This window comes from Physeter macrocephalus, chromosome 21 (assembly GCF_002837175.3).
Source record: "Physeter macrocephalus isolate SW-GA chromosome 21, ASM283717v5, whole genome shotgun sequence".
NCBI classification, from domain to species: Eukaryota; Metazoa; Chordata; class Mammalia; order Artiodactyla; family Physeteridae; genus Physeter; species Physeter macrocephalus.
This window is the reverse complement of record NC_041234.1, coordinates 82,248,776-82,264,389: the sequence shown is the minus strand read 5'-3', so window position 1 is coordinate 82,264,389 and position 15,614 is coordinate 82,248,776.

Sequence of the window (15,614 nt, the reverse complement as noted above, 5' to 3'; positions counted from 1 at the left end):
CCTATGTTTTCCTCTAAGAGTTTTATAGTGTCCAGTCTTACATTTAGGTCTTTAATCCATTTGGAGTTTATTTTTGTATATGGTGTTAGGTAGTGTTCTAATTTCACTCTTTTACATGTAGCTGTCCAGTTTTCCCAGCAGGAAATGATTGATCTAAATTATGCTTTAGATAGACCATTCTGGCTCAAATATGGTTTAAGGATTAAGAGGAACTAGATAGGAGATCTGATGGCTCATATAGTCATTCAGTAAATGTGTATTGAGCACCTGCTAGGTGCCAGACATTGTTCTAGACTCTGAAGATACAGAAGTGGAGAAGAGAGAGAACATCTTTGTATTCATGGAGCTTCTTACATTCTAGAGTGGGTAGGCAGCAAACTATCAACAAATAAATGAAAAGGAAAAAATTTTCAAGTTGCTATAAGTGATAAATAATAAATGAAAATAAAGCAGTGTGTTTGAGACTAGGCTTAGAGCTGAGTGGCAGGAAGGAGCCAGCAACATGAAGATCAGGGTAAAAGCATTTCTTACAAGTATACCCTCATTGATTTAAGGTATAATCCTAATGAATGTGGAATCACTTAGAACAGTGACTGGTACATAGTAAACACCATTTAAGTATTATCTGTTACTATGATGAGGAGGAGGAGGAGGATTAAGCTTTTACTGAAGTGTAACATGCATATGAAAACAAGCATAACTATTGTATGCCCAATCGACAACATGTCTGGTAACTGACAGCCAGATGAGGAAACAGAACAACCCATACATAGAATCCTCCTTGTACTCTCTTCTGTCACTACCTGCCCCAAAGGTAACCACTATCCTGGCTTCTAACAATTCAGATGGGTTTTTCTTGTTTTTGTACTTTATCTAAGTGAAATAATACAGGTTGTGCTTTTTTGTGTCTGGCTTCTTCAACTCAATGTTGTTTCTAAGAGTCATCCATGTTTTGGATGTAGTTGTATGTTTTCCATTCCCATTACTATAAGGTGTCTTATTGTGTAAATATACAACAATCTGTATATTTGCCCTACTATTTATTTTAATTCTATTTTAAAATTTATAAATTATCAAAATATCACTAGGAGAAGAAATGGCTAAAAGTATGTAACTGGTTTTCATTTTAAACCTCTCTGTTTTATTAATTTAAAAAAATAGGCATACATTACTTCTACATATTTATTCATAGTTGAGGAGGTAGCCACCACTCTACAATCCCAGCTCCACAACCTAGAGTTTTTATTTCCCTTTTTAGTTCTTCTGGTGTCTATTTTATAACTCTTAATTCTACAGTTGACCCTTGAGTATTGCAGGGGTTAGGGGCACTGACCCTCCACACAGTTGAAAATCCACGTATAACTTATAGTTGTCCCTCCCTATACGTGGTTCCTCCGTATCTGTGGTTCCACATCTACAGATTCAACCAACTGCGGATCGTGTAGTACTGTAGTATTTACTATTGAAAAAAATCGACGTATAAGTGGACCTGTTCAGTTCAAACCCATGTTGTTCAAGGATCAACCATATATCTATTCTTCCATTTTAAAAATTTATCAATTTTATATATCATTATGCTATTATGATATTATAATTATGATATCATTGTGAGTCTATGAACCATGATGATTTCAGTCACTAACCCCATTCTTAATTTCAATATTTTATTATTTTTGGTCTTTGTAAAGTAAATAATATACTTGAATTTTCCTGTCTCATTTTTTCTTAACAGTATCTACTATCTCCCAGTCTGTGAAATGAAGATATTGGTACCCAGGCTCTTACCTCACCCCCACCTTCCTGCTACATACCAGTTTATCGTCTTGGCAAAATTAACATTGTATTCTGTTTTGTAACCAGATTAAGTCTTCCATGCTTTGTCTATGTGTTGATTCTAAATTTTAAAAACCAAAAGCCAACATTACATTATGATGACTACCTAAATACTCACCACTTCTAGGTTAAGTGGTTTGCTGGGTTATAGTCTTATCTCGGCATGTCCAATGTCAGTCCCATGCCCAGTGCCTCTATTGTCTAAAATCATGCAATACACTTGGACACCTTTCTGGTTTTTCCTATAGTTTCTAGTTGCTTTACTCACTTGCAAAGAACCTGAAGAAAATCCAAGAAGAATTTTAGGGCCCTGGTCCTTAAATTCAGCTCAGTATATTCCACAGAAATCCCCTCTATATTTTTAGTTTTATAAATTCTCAGCCAAGTGCTGATTCCTGATAAATTCTGTAGAGACTGTTGATGTGAGTGTGGGTCCAAAATATATGCCTTATCATTCCCACAGAGTTGCTGTGTGCCTTTGCATGTCTGACTTGATGACATGTCCTCAGTTCTTTGCTTGAAATTCACTTATTAATGGAGCCAACTTTATGACTCAGCAGTTTCCTAAGAGGCTCAGAGTCAGCCAGGTCTCAGCAATAGCCAGTGTCCTGGAGAAGGTTGCTGGCCTGCCTTCTCCCTGTTCAAAATTGAGCTCTGGGGCTTCTCAGGCTGGTCATATTTGTCATCCCTTTCCTACTGCTTCATGCCAGCTGAATAAAGGCTGTTATCTGTGGGCTTGTACCAGTAGGATTTACAGCATGAGATGAAGCTGAACTTATTACCAACCCTACACTAAAAAGGGCTATGATACCCGGGGTATCTGCATCCTGAGAACAAAAGAACTTGATTTCTTTGACTTGCCCAGTCATCAAATCTTCTTCAAGGCAGATGTGGACTGTTTTTATTTAACACGATGTGGGATGTCAGCAAAAAATGGAACCCCAGAATTTTGCCACTCCATAAAAACAATGATAAAATGCAAAAACCAACAGAATAAACTTTTTAGGAAATCTTGAAACTGACCAAAGGCTTTCAGCAACATGGGGAGTATTTATTCAAGAAAACCCACTGATTATCAGTAAGAATAGCATATTTTGTGGTGTTTTAACTTGCTGTAATCCTATTGCCACCCTCCCACTGAGGATAGCCTGGAAAATATCATCCCACATTCCCAATACCAGAGGGAGCAGAATGGACTACATTCGCAAATAATTAAATGTTATTCTTCACAGCTAAAAAGTGAAAACAAACCAAATGTCTATCAACTGATGAATGGATAAGCAAAATGTGGCACATTTGTACAATGGAATATTATTCAGCCACAAAAAGGAATGAGATAATCATGCATGCTACAACATGGCTTAAACTTAAAATATTATGCTAAATGAAAGAACCCAGATACAAAAGGTCATATATTGTATTACTCTCTTTATATAAAATGTCGGAACTAGGCAAATCCATAAGGATAAACAGGAGGTTAATGGTTTCTAGAGAATGAGGGGAGAGGGAATTGGAGGGAGGTAAGATGTTTCTTTTGGGAGTGATGGAAATGTTTTAGAATTGGATAGTAGTGGGAACTCCCTGGCAGTCCAGTGGTTAGGATTTGGCTCTTTCACTGCTGTGGCCCCAGGTTCAGGGAACTAAGATCCTGCAAGCCTCACGGTGCAGCCAAAAAAAAAAAGAATTAGATAGTAGTGATGATTGCACAGCATTGTGAATATGCTAAAAAGTTTGTACACATTAAAATGATGACTTTTATGTTATTTGAATCTCAATTTAAAAATTGCTCTCTCTCAAAAAATAAAAAAAATAAGTGCTCTCTCTCACACACAAAAAGCTTGAGGAGATCCACAACTTCCCTATGCCCCTACTAACTATAGCTTTATGATTTGGTCAGCTTCAGAATTCCTATTAAAGTTGGAGTAATTAGGGGAATTGTCTGTAAAAGTGATGTTGGCATGTGGAAGGGTGGGTGCCCCACTACCTAGGAGAGGTGGCTTGGGTCACATACAAGCCATCATCACGGGCTGCTTTCATTGGACTTGAGGTCAGTTTTAGGAGTTGTAAAGACCTTGGACACAGTCTTCCAAGAGGAATAGGAAAAGCCAGTTGGTGTCACACTTTGTTGAGGAACAGCTAACATCTTAAATTTCATGAAACCACAAGACCGAGACAAACAATAATGATGGAAAACGACCCATAATTTGTTGCATGTAAGTGATTGAATTCTAAGTAGATTCTTAATATGAATATGAAGTGGAAAGGAAGAAGAGGAAGTTTGCATTCTTGATACGAAAGATGTCCTTCTTGTTTCGTGGCCATAGTTGTGCATGAGTATAAGTGATACCCCACAGTTCTGGATACTTTTTATGTGCCAGACCCTGGGAAATGTGCTTTACCTGTTAGTAGATATAGAAAGTATTACTATAATTCTTATTATACTTTTAGAATTAGTCTAAAAGAGGTCAAGAAGATCCAGGATTGGAACACAAAGCCCATGTTCCCAACCTCTTCCCCAAACCATCCCCATGGGTTCCTGTCTGCTAACCAACTCAATCAGCCTCTCATGAACATCTTAGACTGAATTGCTAGTTTTTGTTGGCATTCAGACACTGAATAGAGACAGTTCCTCTGGGAACCTGGCTGCATTCCCTTCAGAGGTGTTGCACAGCTGTGCTGGCCTTTGGAGCAGAGCCAGTTCCCACATCGAGGTCAGTTCCTTTTGTGAACAGAAGGTAAACCTACACAGAGGCTCACAAAGGAGCGATGGGGTCACATGAAAGACAGACTCTTAAGGAAGGGACGTAGGTTCAGACACAGTGGATGCTGGAAAGGAAGAGCAGATTTGGGTCTGTGAAAGTTATAGGGAACTCAAGAGCAGAATGTCTAGGCTCTATACTCCAGGCCTCACCCCAAAAGAATGGGATTTGAATCCTGACTCCGCATATATCCTTATAGCCAGCCACTTTCCTTCCACAACCGACTTGATTGAGCCTCGTTTCCTTGGTTCTAATCCAATAAGACAGAGACAACATGCTCCGCATTGCAAGTGTTGAGTGTTCTTCCGATCATACACCTCAAGGAATCCATTTACCCCTTAGAAACCCTTTTTTTCAAAGGCACTCGTACTTCTGGAAAATAACAAGTGAATCCTAAACAGGATTTAAAATGCCACCCACCTGAATTACCAGTTTCAGAAATGGAAATTTCAAACCTTATTTCTCTTTTTCCTGAATCCACAGCCACTCATTATTTCTCACTCATCTTCTTTGGTCTCCCACGTAGGCCTGTCACAGAGTCAACCACTCAGGAATCATCTCTGTAATTTCTGTGTCAGATGAGATGGAATCCTGAATGACTATGTTTTTTGACCAAATAAAAGTTTGAGCACAAATTTCAATAATGTAGTTACTCCAGGCACTCAACTCAGTGAGTTTGGATATCAGTGACAGACAGAAAAGAAAACACAACTGAAATTAATGAACACTTCCTGTCTATTGATTCATGTGTTTTTAAATGGGAAGCTGAAAGAGAAACCAGGATGAAAGATTCACAAATTAATCAAGTGGTCCAGGTTGGTATGTTAGGGATGAGACAAGTGCTAGAAATGTGTCATCATAACTGGCATCTGGACGTGACATTTACATCATGTCAATTAGGAATAAATGCTACTAGACCATTAGGTTTGGAGGTGATTTGCTGAAGACCTATATCTCCCTACTGATCAACAGAGTTAGTGTGGCTTGCAGTAGATGGCCAGTGAAGAGTCCCCTTTGCTATCAGGAGCACTATGCATGCCCCCCAGAGCTACATATTTTGCTGGAAATATGTTTTGTCAAAATAAAAAGAGCCATTCTTCCCTAGAGAATCCCATATAGACTCCCAGAATTGAGACCCAAATATATTTGCTATAATACCTGCCATATTTGTGATACTCCCTTAATATATAAAAATTCTCCAATGGAATGAATCTCTGCTATACAAAACTGAGATTATGGTATCATTAGCTCCTGTACTCCTCAGTATGGAAACACTTTGAGCACATTGAGAGAAGAACACTGAATCTAGTCATAACAAGGTAGGATGAAAATACCTTATAATAGATTTCAGTCAAGAAGAAATCTGCACATTCACACTTGGGTAAGTTTAGAGAAAAATTTAAGGCTATAACAGGCTTATTTTAAATAGGGAAGGCCTTTAATGTATGAGAGATGATAAGCATGCTAGTTAAGCATGTAGGATATCTGGAGTTAGAAGACTTGAGTGGAATTCCTTCCTCCAACTCTTCCCAGCTATGTGAACTTGAGCATAAGTTAACCTAAGTCTCAATTTTCTCATCTGGAAAATGCATTAGATTTTTCCTCTTGGATACTCCAATGGCTTCTTGCACTGCTTTCATTTTAGAACTGATCACACTATGTTGTAATTACCTAGTGACTTGTCTGCATTACTCACTTTTTCACAGTGGCATCCCCTGTCTGTAATCTAGAGATTATATACACACTCCTACAAGTGTAATTACTGACCCTTAGGGAGTGCTAACCCCTGGAGGTGTAATTGCTGAGCCTTAGTGAATGCTTATCAGGAGTTTCTGAATGACTCTCTAAAGCGGTTGAACAAATTTACACTCCCACAAGAAGTGTGTGAGTTCCTACTTCCCAACATTGTCACCACACTTGATGTTATCAGACATTGATTTTTTTCAATGATGACTGTAAAATGAGCAATCGTTTTAATGTGCATTTACCTGATTACTAGCAAGGTTGAGTATATTTTATATGCTTCTTGTCCAGTTGGGTGTTCTCTTCTATGAAGTACCAAATTACATCCTTGGATTATTTTCCTATCGGACTGTTTCTCATGTTGATTTGTTGCCACTCTTTATATACTCTGTGCATAACCTTATTCTATGGTTTTAGAAACTGTTAGTCTGTGTGTGTGTGTCTTGCCTTTTAACTTTTTATAATGTCTTTTGAATCATTTACATCACTTGGCATTTATTAAATCAGTATTCTGTTTATTTGAACATCGATTCACAAGTATTTGAAATAAATAAATCATAATAGGTTTAAATGTAGGTTACAAGGAATTAATTAAAAGGTAGTAGCATGGGATTCCCTGGTGGCGCAGTGGTTAAGAATCTGCCTGCCAATGCAGGGGACACAGGTTTGAGCCCTAGTCCGGGAAAATCCCACATGCCACGGAGCAACTAAGCCCATGCACCACAACTACTGAGCCTGCGCTCTAGAGCCCATGAGCCACAACTACTGAAGCCTGCGTGCCTAGAGCCCGTGCTCCGCAACAAGAGAAACCACCGCAACGAGAACCCACGCACTGCAACGAAAAGTAGCCCTGCTTGCCGCAACTAGAGAAAGCCCATGCACAGCAACGAAGACCCAATGCAGCCAAAAATTAATTAATTAATTTTTTAGAAAGTAGCACTAGGAGAGTTCTCATCTTTTCCTCCTTGAGTGTTGGGAGACTGAGAATAACTTCAAAAATGCAATTATCCTGAGGAATTTCCTTGACCTTCAAAATATAGCTAGAAGATGCTTTTTTGTTTGTTTGTTTTTTTGTTTTTTTTTGCGGTACACGGGCCTCTCACTGTTGTGGCCTCTCCCGTTGCGGAGCACAGGCTCCGGACGCACAGGCTCAACGGCCCAGCTGCTCCGCGGCATGTGGGATCTTCCCAGACCGGGGCACGAACCCGTGTCTCCTGCCTCGGCAGGCGGACTCTCAACCACTGCGCCACCAGGGAAGCCCGAAGATGCTTATTTTAAAAAATAGAAAGACAACACCAAATACTGGCAAGTATGTAGAACAACAGTAACTCTCATTCATTGCTGTTGGGAATGCAAAATGGTGCAGCCAATTTGGAAGACAGTTTGGTGGTTTCTTACAAAACTAGACACACTCGTACCAAATGATCCAGTAATCATGCTTTTTGGTATTTACCCAAATAAGTTGAAAACTTATGTGCACACAAGAAATTGCACATGGATATTTATAGCAGCTTTATTCATAATTGTCAAAACTTAGAAGTAACCAGGAGGCTTTTCAATAAATAAATGGATAAACAAATTGTGGTACATCCATACATGGAAAATTATTCGGTGATTAAAAAATGAGCTATTAAGCTGTGAAAAATATGGAGGAACCTTAAATGCAGTTTAAAAGGTCAGTTTGTAAAGCTTACATACTGTATGATTCCAATGATATGACATTCTGGAAATAGAAAAAACTATACAGACAGTAAAAAGAACAGTGGTTGTCTGCAGTTCATAGGGAGTGGGGGAGGAATGAATAGGTGGAGTACAGGGACTTTTAGGACTGTATGCCTGCTCTGTGTGATACTGTAATTATGAATCACGATATTATACTTTTGTCAAAACCTATAGAACTTTACAACGCAAAGGGTCAACCTGAATGTATGCAAACTTAAAAAATCACTTATGAGTTCAGGAAATCCCCAGAATAGTGCACACTGTGACAAGAAAATCTAACTGTATTACAAATGTATGAAACAACCCCTCTGAGGGGGTGGGAGGTGCTAACCTAAATAACTTTGGAACTTAATGGAGTCTGTAAGACTAAAAGCAAAATAAACTACACCTAAGTATTGTATTCTAGAAAATAAGTTGTTTCCCATCAAGAATGGGTTAACAATTCTGAAAGTGCTATACATGTATCTGAAAATGAGCAATTAAGTAAATAGATGACAAATGGTAGGAACCAGATTTCTGACTGTGAGTGAAAATGTACAGATCATCAAGGGGACTATTCTAGAATGACCTATGTCATGTGATAATGGAATTAGAGCCAGCAACATCAATAATAACTTATGTTTAACTTAATATAGCTACAGATGGCTACATATAAAAGTATTTATAGATATCGTGTGTACCATTATAAAGCCTGGTTATGTAAGAATCTTCAGTGGATGCTAAATCTAGGGGGAACTTTTCAAGAGAAACAGGACATATGCATGGTCTTAAAGGGTTTCTCTACAGAGTGCTTATCAGTTGCAACGGGAGAAATAGTAACTAGGTACTGTGGAAATCAGGCAACACTTAAACCAGGTGATCACAATTAACATCACCTGTGAGTGTCAGATGAACACTGTGTTCCTCTAGATGCAGTACTCTGAACACATGTAGTATTCACTTATGTAATATTCCAGCAGAGTATGCATAACCTGAACCTAATCATGAGGAAATATCTAACAAACCCCAAATAAGAAATGTTCTATTTTAAAAAGTGAGGAGGGAGAGATTATTCTCCAAAAAAATGAATGTCAAAAAAAAAAAAAGCTATGAGAATGTTTCAGGTTGAAGGAGGCTAGAGATGTGACAAAGAAATACAACACCTGATCCTAGACCTGCTCTTGTATGGGAGGGAAAGTATGGCTATAAAGATAAAGAACATTATTGTGTTAATTTACAAAATTGAAATTCAGATGGTAGATTAGATATTGTATCGATGTTAAATTTACCAAAGTTGATAACTGTACTGTAATTATGTCAGATAATACTCCTGTTCTTGGGAAATAAACACGGAAGTATTTAGAGGTAAAGAGCCATGATGTATGCAACTCTCAGATAAGTGAGGGGAAAATATCATATATGCCTTACTTTCTGGCACATAACAAGATATTCCACACTCATCTTGTATATTTCCTACCCAAACCCTGAAATCAGCCATTTTTCCAAAGAGCCCTGGTTCCCTGTAATGGGAAATTGTATTAGAGACAAAGACCAGGATGTTAGGTCTACCCTTTGCAACTGGGGTGTCTTTGCTTCTAAATTCTTTCAGTGGTTAGTGGTAGGAAGTATTAATATGCATATACACAGGCACAAACACACATATACATATATGCACATATGCATAGATGTATTTTAGAAATCATGCTGACTCCTTTAATTCCAATACATCCCCACAAGGTTCTTTTTTCTTGCCTATCTTATTCCATATTTGTAACTTCCCTTCTTCCTTAGTGAGAACCCTGGCTCCATATAACATCAACAACATTATAAGAATTAGAGCAGAAATCAATGACGCTGGCTGAAAACAGGAAATCAATAGAGAAAGTCAATGAAACTAAAAGTTGGTCCTTTGAAAAGATCAGTAAAATCAATAAGCCTCAAGTGAGGATAAATAAGAAAAAAAAGAGAGGGCACTCTTGAAGGAGAAGAACAAATTACTAATATCAGTAATGAAAGAGGGGACATTGCAACAGTCCCTCATGGACATTAAAAGGATAATAAAGGAATACTATGAATAACCCTATGCTCAAAATTAGATAATCTACATGAAATGAAACAATTTCTTGAAAGACACAATTTGCCAAAATTCACATAAGAAGGAATAGATGATCTGAATAGGCCTATATCTTATAAAGAAATTGAATCAGTAATTAATAACTTTCCAAAACAGCACCAGGCCCAGATGGTTCACTGGTGAATTCTACCAAATATTTAGGGAAGAAATTATACCAATTTTGAACAATCTCTTTCAGGGGATAGAAGAAAAGGAAATACATTGTAACTCATTGTATGAGGCCAGCATTTCCCTAATACCAAAACCAGGCAAAGATATTATAAGAAAAGAAAATTACAGGCCAATATCTCTCACGTACATAGATGAAAAAATCCTCAACAAAATATTAGTAAATCAAATCCAACAATATATAAAAAGAATTATACATCCACAACCAAGTGAGGTTTATCCCAGGTATGCAAGACTGGTTCAAAATCAATTAATGTAAATCCATCACATTAACAGGCAAAAAAAATCATATGATCATACCAATAGATGCAGGAAAAGCATCTGACAACATCCATTACTCATTCTTGATAAAAACTCTTAGTGAACTAAGAATAAGGGGGAACTTTCTCAACCTGATAAAGAATGTCTAAAAAAGATCACAGCTATTTTCATACTTAATGGTGAGAAACTTGAAGTTTTCCCACTAAGATCAAGTAAAAGGCAAAGATGTCCCATCTCACCACGCCTTTTCAACATTGTACTGGGGGTTCTAGCTAATGCAACACGACAAGAAAAGGAAATAAAAGGTAAACAGATTGGGGGGGAGAAATAAAACTGTCTTTTTTCACAGATGACATGGTCATACATGTAGAAAATTCCAAAGAATCGGCCACCACCACAATAACAAATAATTGATAAAAAACCCCACAAAAAAGCCCCACAGACCTCCTGGAACTAAAGAGCAATCATAGCAAAGTTGCAGAATATGAGATTAATATACAAAAGTCAAATGCTTTCCTATATAACAGCAATGAACAAGGTGAATATGAAATTAAAAAACAATACCATTTATATTAGCACCCCTTAAAAAGAAATATTTAGTCTTATAAGTCTAATAAAATATGCACAAGATCTGTATGAGGAAAACTACAAAACTCTGATGAACAAAATCAAAGAAGCACAAAGTAAATGGAGAGATATTCCATGATCACGGAGTGCAAGACGCAGTATTGCCAAGATGCCCATTCTTTCCAACTTGATTATAGATTCAATGCAATATCAATCAAAATTGCAACATGTTACATCATGGATATCGACAAACTGATTCTAAAGTTCATATTGAGAGACAAAAGACCCAGACTACCCAAAATAATATTGAAGGAGAAGAACAAAATCAGAGGACTGACACTACCTGACTTCTAGACTTAGTATTAAAGGTACAGTAATTTAGACAGTGTGATATTTGTGAGAGAACAGTAAAATAGATGACTGGAACAGAATAGAGAGCCCAGAAGTAGACCACATAAATATAGTCAACTGATCTTTGACAAAGGAGCAAAGGCAATACAATGGAACAAAGACAGTCTTTTAACAAAAGGTGCTGGAACAACTGGACATGCAAAGAAAATGAAGATCTTACATCCTTCACAAAAATGAACACAAAATGGACCATAGACTTACATGGAAAGCAAAATGATAAAACACCTTGAGGATAACATAGGAGAATAGCTAGATGACCTTGGGTATGGAAGTAAAATTTTAGATAGAACACCAAAGGCATGATCCATGAAAGAAATAAGCTAAACTGAATTAAATTAAAGCCTTCTCTTCTGCAAAAGACAATATCAAGAGAATGAAAAGATAGACCACAGACAGGGAGAAAATATTTATAAATGATACATCTAATAAAGGACTGTTATTCAAAATCACAAAGAACTCTTAAAAGCCAACAATAAGAAAACCAACAACCCAATCAATAAATGGGCCAAAGACCTTAACAGACACCTCACCAAAGAAGATATACAGATGACAAATAAGCATGTGAAAAGGTGCTCTATCATATGTCATCAGGGAAATGCAAATTAAAATAACAATGGATACCGCTACACACTCCACACCTATTAGAATGGCCAAAATCTAGAACACTGATAACACCAAATGCTGATGAGGATGTGGAATATACAACACGAAGAGTGAATTGTAATGTAATCTATGGACTTTGGATGATTATGATTTGTCAATGTGGGTTCATCAATCGTAATAAATGTACTACTCTGATATGGGATGTTGATAATGTGGAAGGTTATACAGGTGTAGGGGTATTTGGGAAATCTCTGTACTTTTCCCTCAATTTTGCATGTGAAACTAAAACTGCTCTAAAATTCTTTTCTAAATAAGTAAATAAAAGGAATTTCTCTTATGAGTTCAGTTTAACACATTTTAATATGTTTAAGTGGCATTTTAACCTCTTTTTATAACTGTCTTTTTAAACAATTTTTATAGAATTTCTGGTCTTCTATTTCTCTATTTAAAAATTCTTCATGTATTTGGAATATTAGCCTTTTATCTGATATAAATTTTGTATCCGTTTTCTCCCAGATTGTCTTTTTAAAAATTTTATAGTGACTTGCCTGGCGGCCCAGTGGTTAAGATTTTGCGCTTCTACTGCCGGGGGCACAAGTTTGATCCCTGGTCGGGGAACTAAGATCCTGCATGCCATGTGGTGTGGCCAAAAAAACAAAACAAAACAAAAAACAAACAAACAAAAAGTGTATAACCTTTTGTTATTATAGAAGCTGTACATATGCACTGCACTAAAATTAGAAAATATAAAAAAGCAAAAGTAAGAAAATTAAATTACATATTCTCACCATCTAGCGATTACCACAGTTAATGTAAGAGGATTCTTTTGTGTTGATTATCTCAAATTTCTTGTGTAAATCCTTCTGGGTCATGATATAATGGTTTTGAATACATTCCTGGATTCATTTCATTAATCTATTTATGATATATCTATTATCATTGGTAAAATTGCTCTATTGCAAGGTTCTTTTTTTCAGGTGCAGGATTGAATTTATTATTGTATTTGTTTGCACAGTTTTGAGAAAATACTGATTCACACAGAAAAATATTTATAAAATTGTGGTGGTTTAAAAAGATGTGTGCAAATTATTTCATATTTTTACCATTTGAGAGGCAGGGTCTATATCCCCTCTCCTTAAATCTGTGCTTAGTGACTCACTCATTTAAAACAGCTTACTCTGAAATAGCCTTATACTCTTCATTTAAGCTGATAGGAAAAGAAGCTTTATTCAAAGGTCTTTCCAAAAATGAGCTAACCTGGAAGCAGAATTTAATAAAAATCAGAGGTCTCTAACACTGTTGGCATATGACACATAACTGTATCTGTGACTTTTATTAAGCTTTTAAAAGAAACTTTAAAAATATTAAGTCAAATAAAATGTTATGAACTGATGCACCTATAACTATACCTGTATTAGCTCAGACTGCCATAACAAAATACCACAGACTGGGTGGCTTAAACAACAGCAATTTATTCTCTCACAGTTCTGGAGGCTTAAGAGTCCAAGATCAAGGTGCCGTCAGGGTTGGTTTCTGGTGAGAACTCTCTACCTAGTTTGTAGATGGCCCCATTCTCACCGTGTCCTCACATGGTCTTTCATCTGTGTGCACTCTTGGAGGGAGGGAAGGAGGGAGGGAGAGAGAGAGAGAGGGAGACAGAGAAAGAGAGAGAGAGACCTGGTGTCTCTTCTTCTTATATGGATACCAGTTTTATTGAATTAAGGCCCCACCCTTATTACTTCATTCAACCTTTATTGCCTCTTTGTAGGCTCTATCTCCACATACAGTCACATGGAAGATTAAGGCCTCAACAAATAGATCTGGAGGGTGGGGGGACACAATTTAGTCCGTAATGACATCCTAGAGTTCCCTGAAACATGTTGGAGAAAAAACTAATATAATCCATTCAGCCTGCTTTCTTTACCTATGAGGAAGTAGGCCCAGAAGAGTACTATGGCATTCCTGAGTTCATATGGCTGGACTGTAACTCATGTCTCCCAACTATTTAGGGTTCTTCCTGCTACAACAAAAAATATGCTTTTCTTCCCTTTGTTCTTATCCATTTTGGTCTAAAAGCTTCCTCTCATTTCCCATAGGGCTCATTGCCTAGGGGCCAGTTTCTACTGAACTGTTTGAAAACATCTATTTTTCCCAAGCAGTTAGCAGAGAACCAATATCCAAAGATCTGGACTCAGCTGAACCCTGGCACTCTCCACTCCATAGCACACAGCTAACTCTGGCAAGTTACTGTCTCCTGGGCCTCAGCCCCACTGGTAAAGATTACTATACTTTACCTGCCAAGTGGCTGGGCTGATCCAGTGAAGCCACAAGACTCTACAGCTCTAGGATTAACAAAGAACTGACTAGAATCTACAATTCCGATAGGGTGTACTTCCCCTTTCCTTAGTGAGACTCTATACCTTACCCTTTCATAATAGGTAATGATTAGCAGAAATAACTTTTTGAAAGCTATCAGCTCTTCCCTGAGCCAGAATCTCTTTCCATTCTTGGGATGGTGGCGGTGGTATTGGTGGAAATTGGCATTACACTGGCAAAGTCAGTTGCCAGAAGGCCCTGGTATCTAAAGCCCTGTTTTTACTTATGGCATTCCAAGAAACCCTGCCTTTGTTGAGGGTTCTGCCCATGTAATTATTATTGTTTTGTTGATTGAGATATAATTCACATACCATCACCACAATTTTCGAAGATTATCTTTGCCCCTCAAAGAAACCCCATTCCAATTAGCATTCCCCTCCCCATTCCCTTTTCCATACCCCAACTCTAACCACCACTAACCCACTTTCTGTCTCTATAGATTTCCCTGTTATGGACATTTTATATAAGTGGGATCATAAAATATGTGGTCTTTTGTTTTTGGCTTCTTTCACTTAGCATATTATTTTCAAGGTTTATCTTTGTTATCACATATATCAGAACTTCATTTCTTTTTAATAACTGAAAAATATTCCATTGTATGGCTGTAATGTATTTTGTTTATTCACTCATTAGTGGATGGACATTTGGGTTGTTTCCACTTTGGGCTCTTATGAATAATGCTACCATGAACATTCATGCACAAGTTTTTGTATGGACAAAATGTTTTATTTCTCTTGGGTATATATACCTAGGATTGGAATTGCTGGATCCTATGGTGTACTTGGTGTAACATCCTTTTCATACTTTCTTTTAGTTCTTTAAACATAGTTTGCTTTAGTTACTTCAATACATTTAAAATAGTCTAAAGTCTGTCTAGGAAATCCAATGCCTGGGCTTCCTCAAGGACTGCTTCTATTAACTGCTTTTTACTCTATGTATGACCCATCCCTTTTTTGTATGCCTCATTTGTTTTGTGTTGAAAACTAGACATTTTAAATAATATAATGTGGCAACTCTGGAAATTAGATCCCTCCCTCCACAGGATTTGTTGTTTGTTT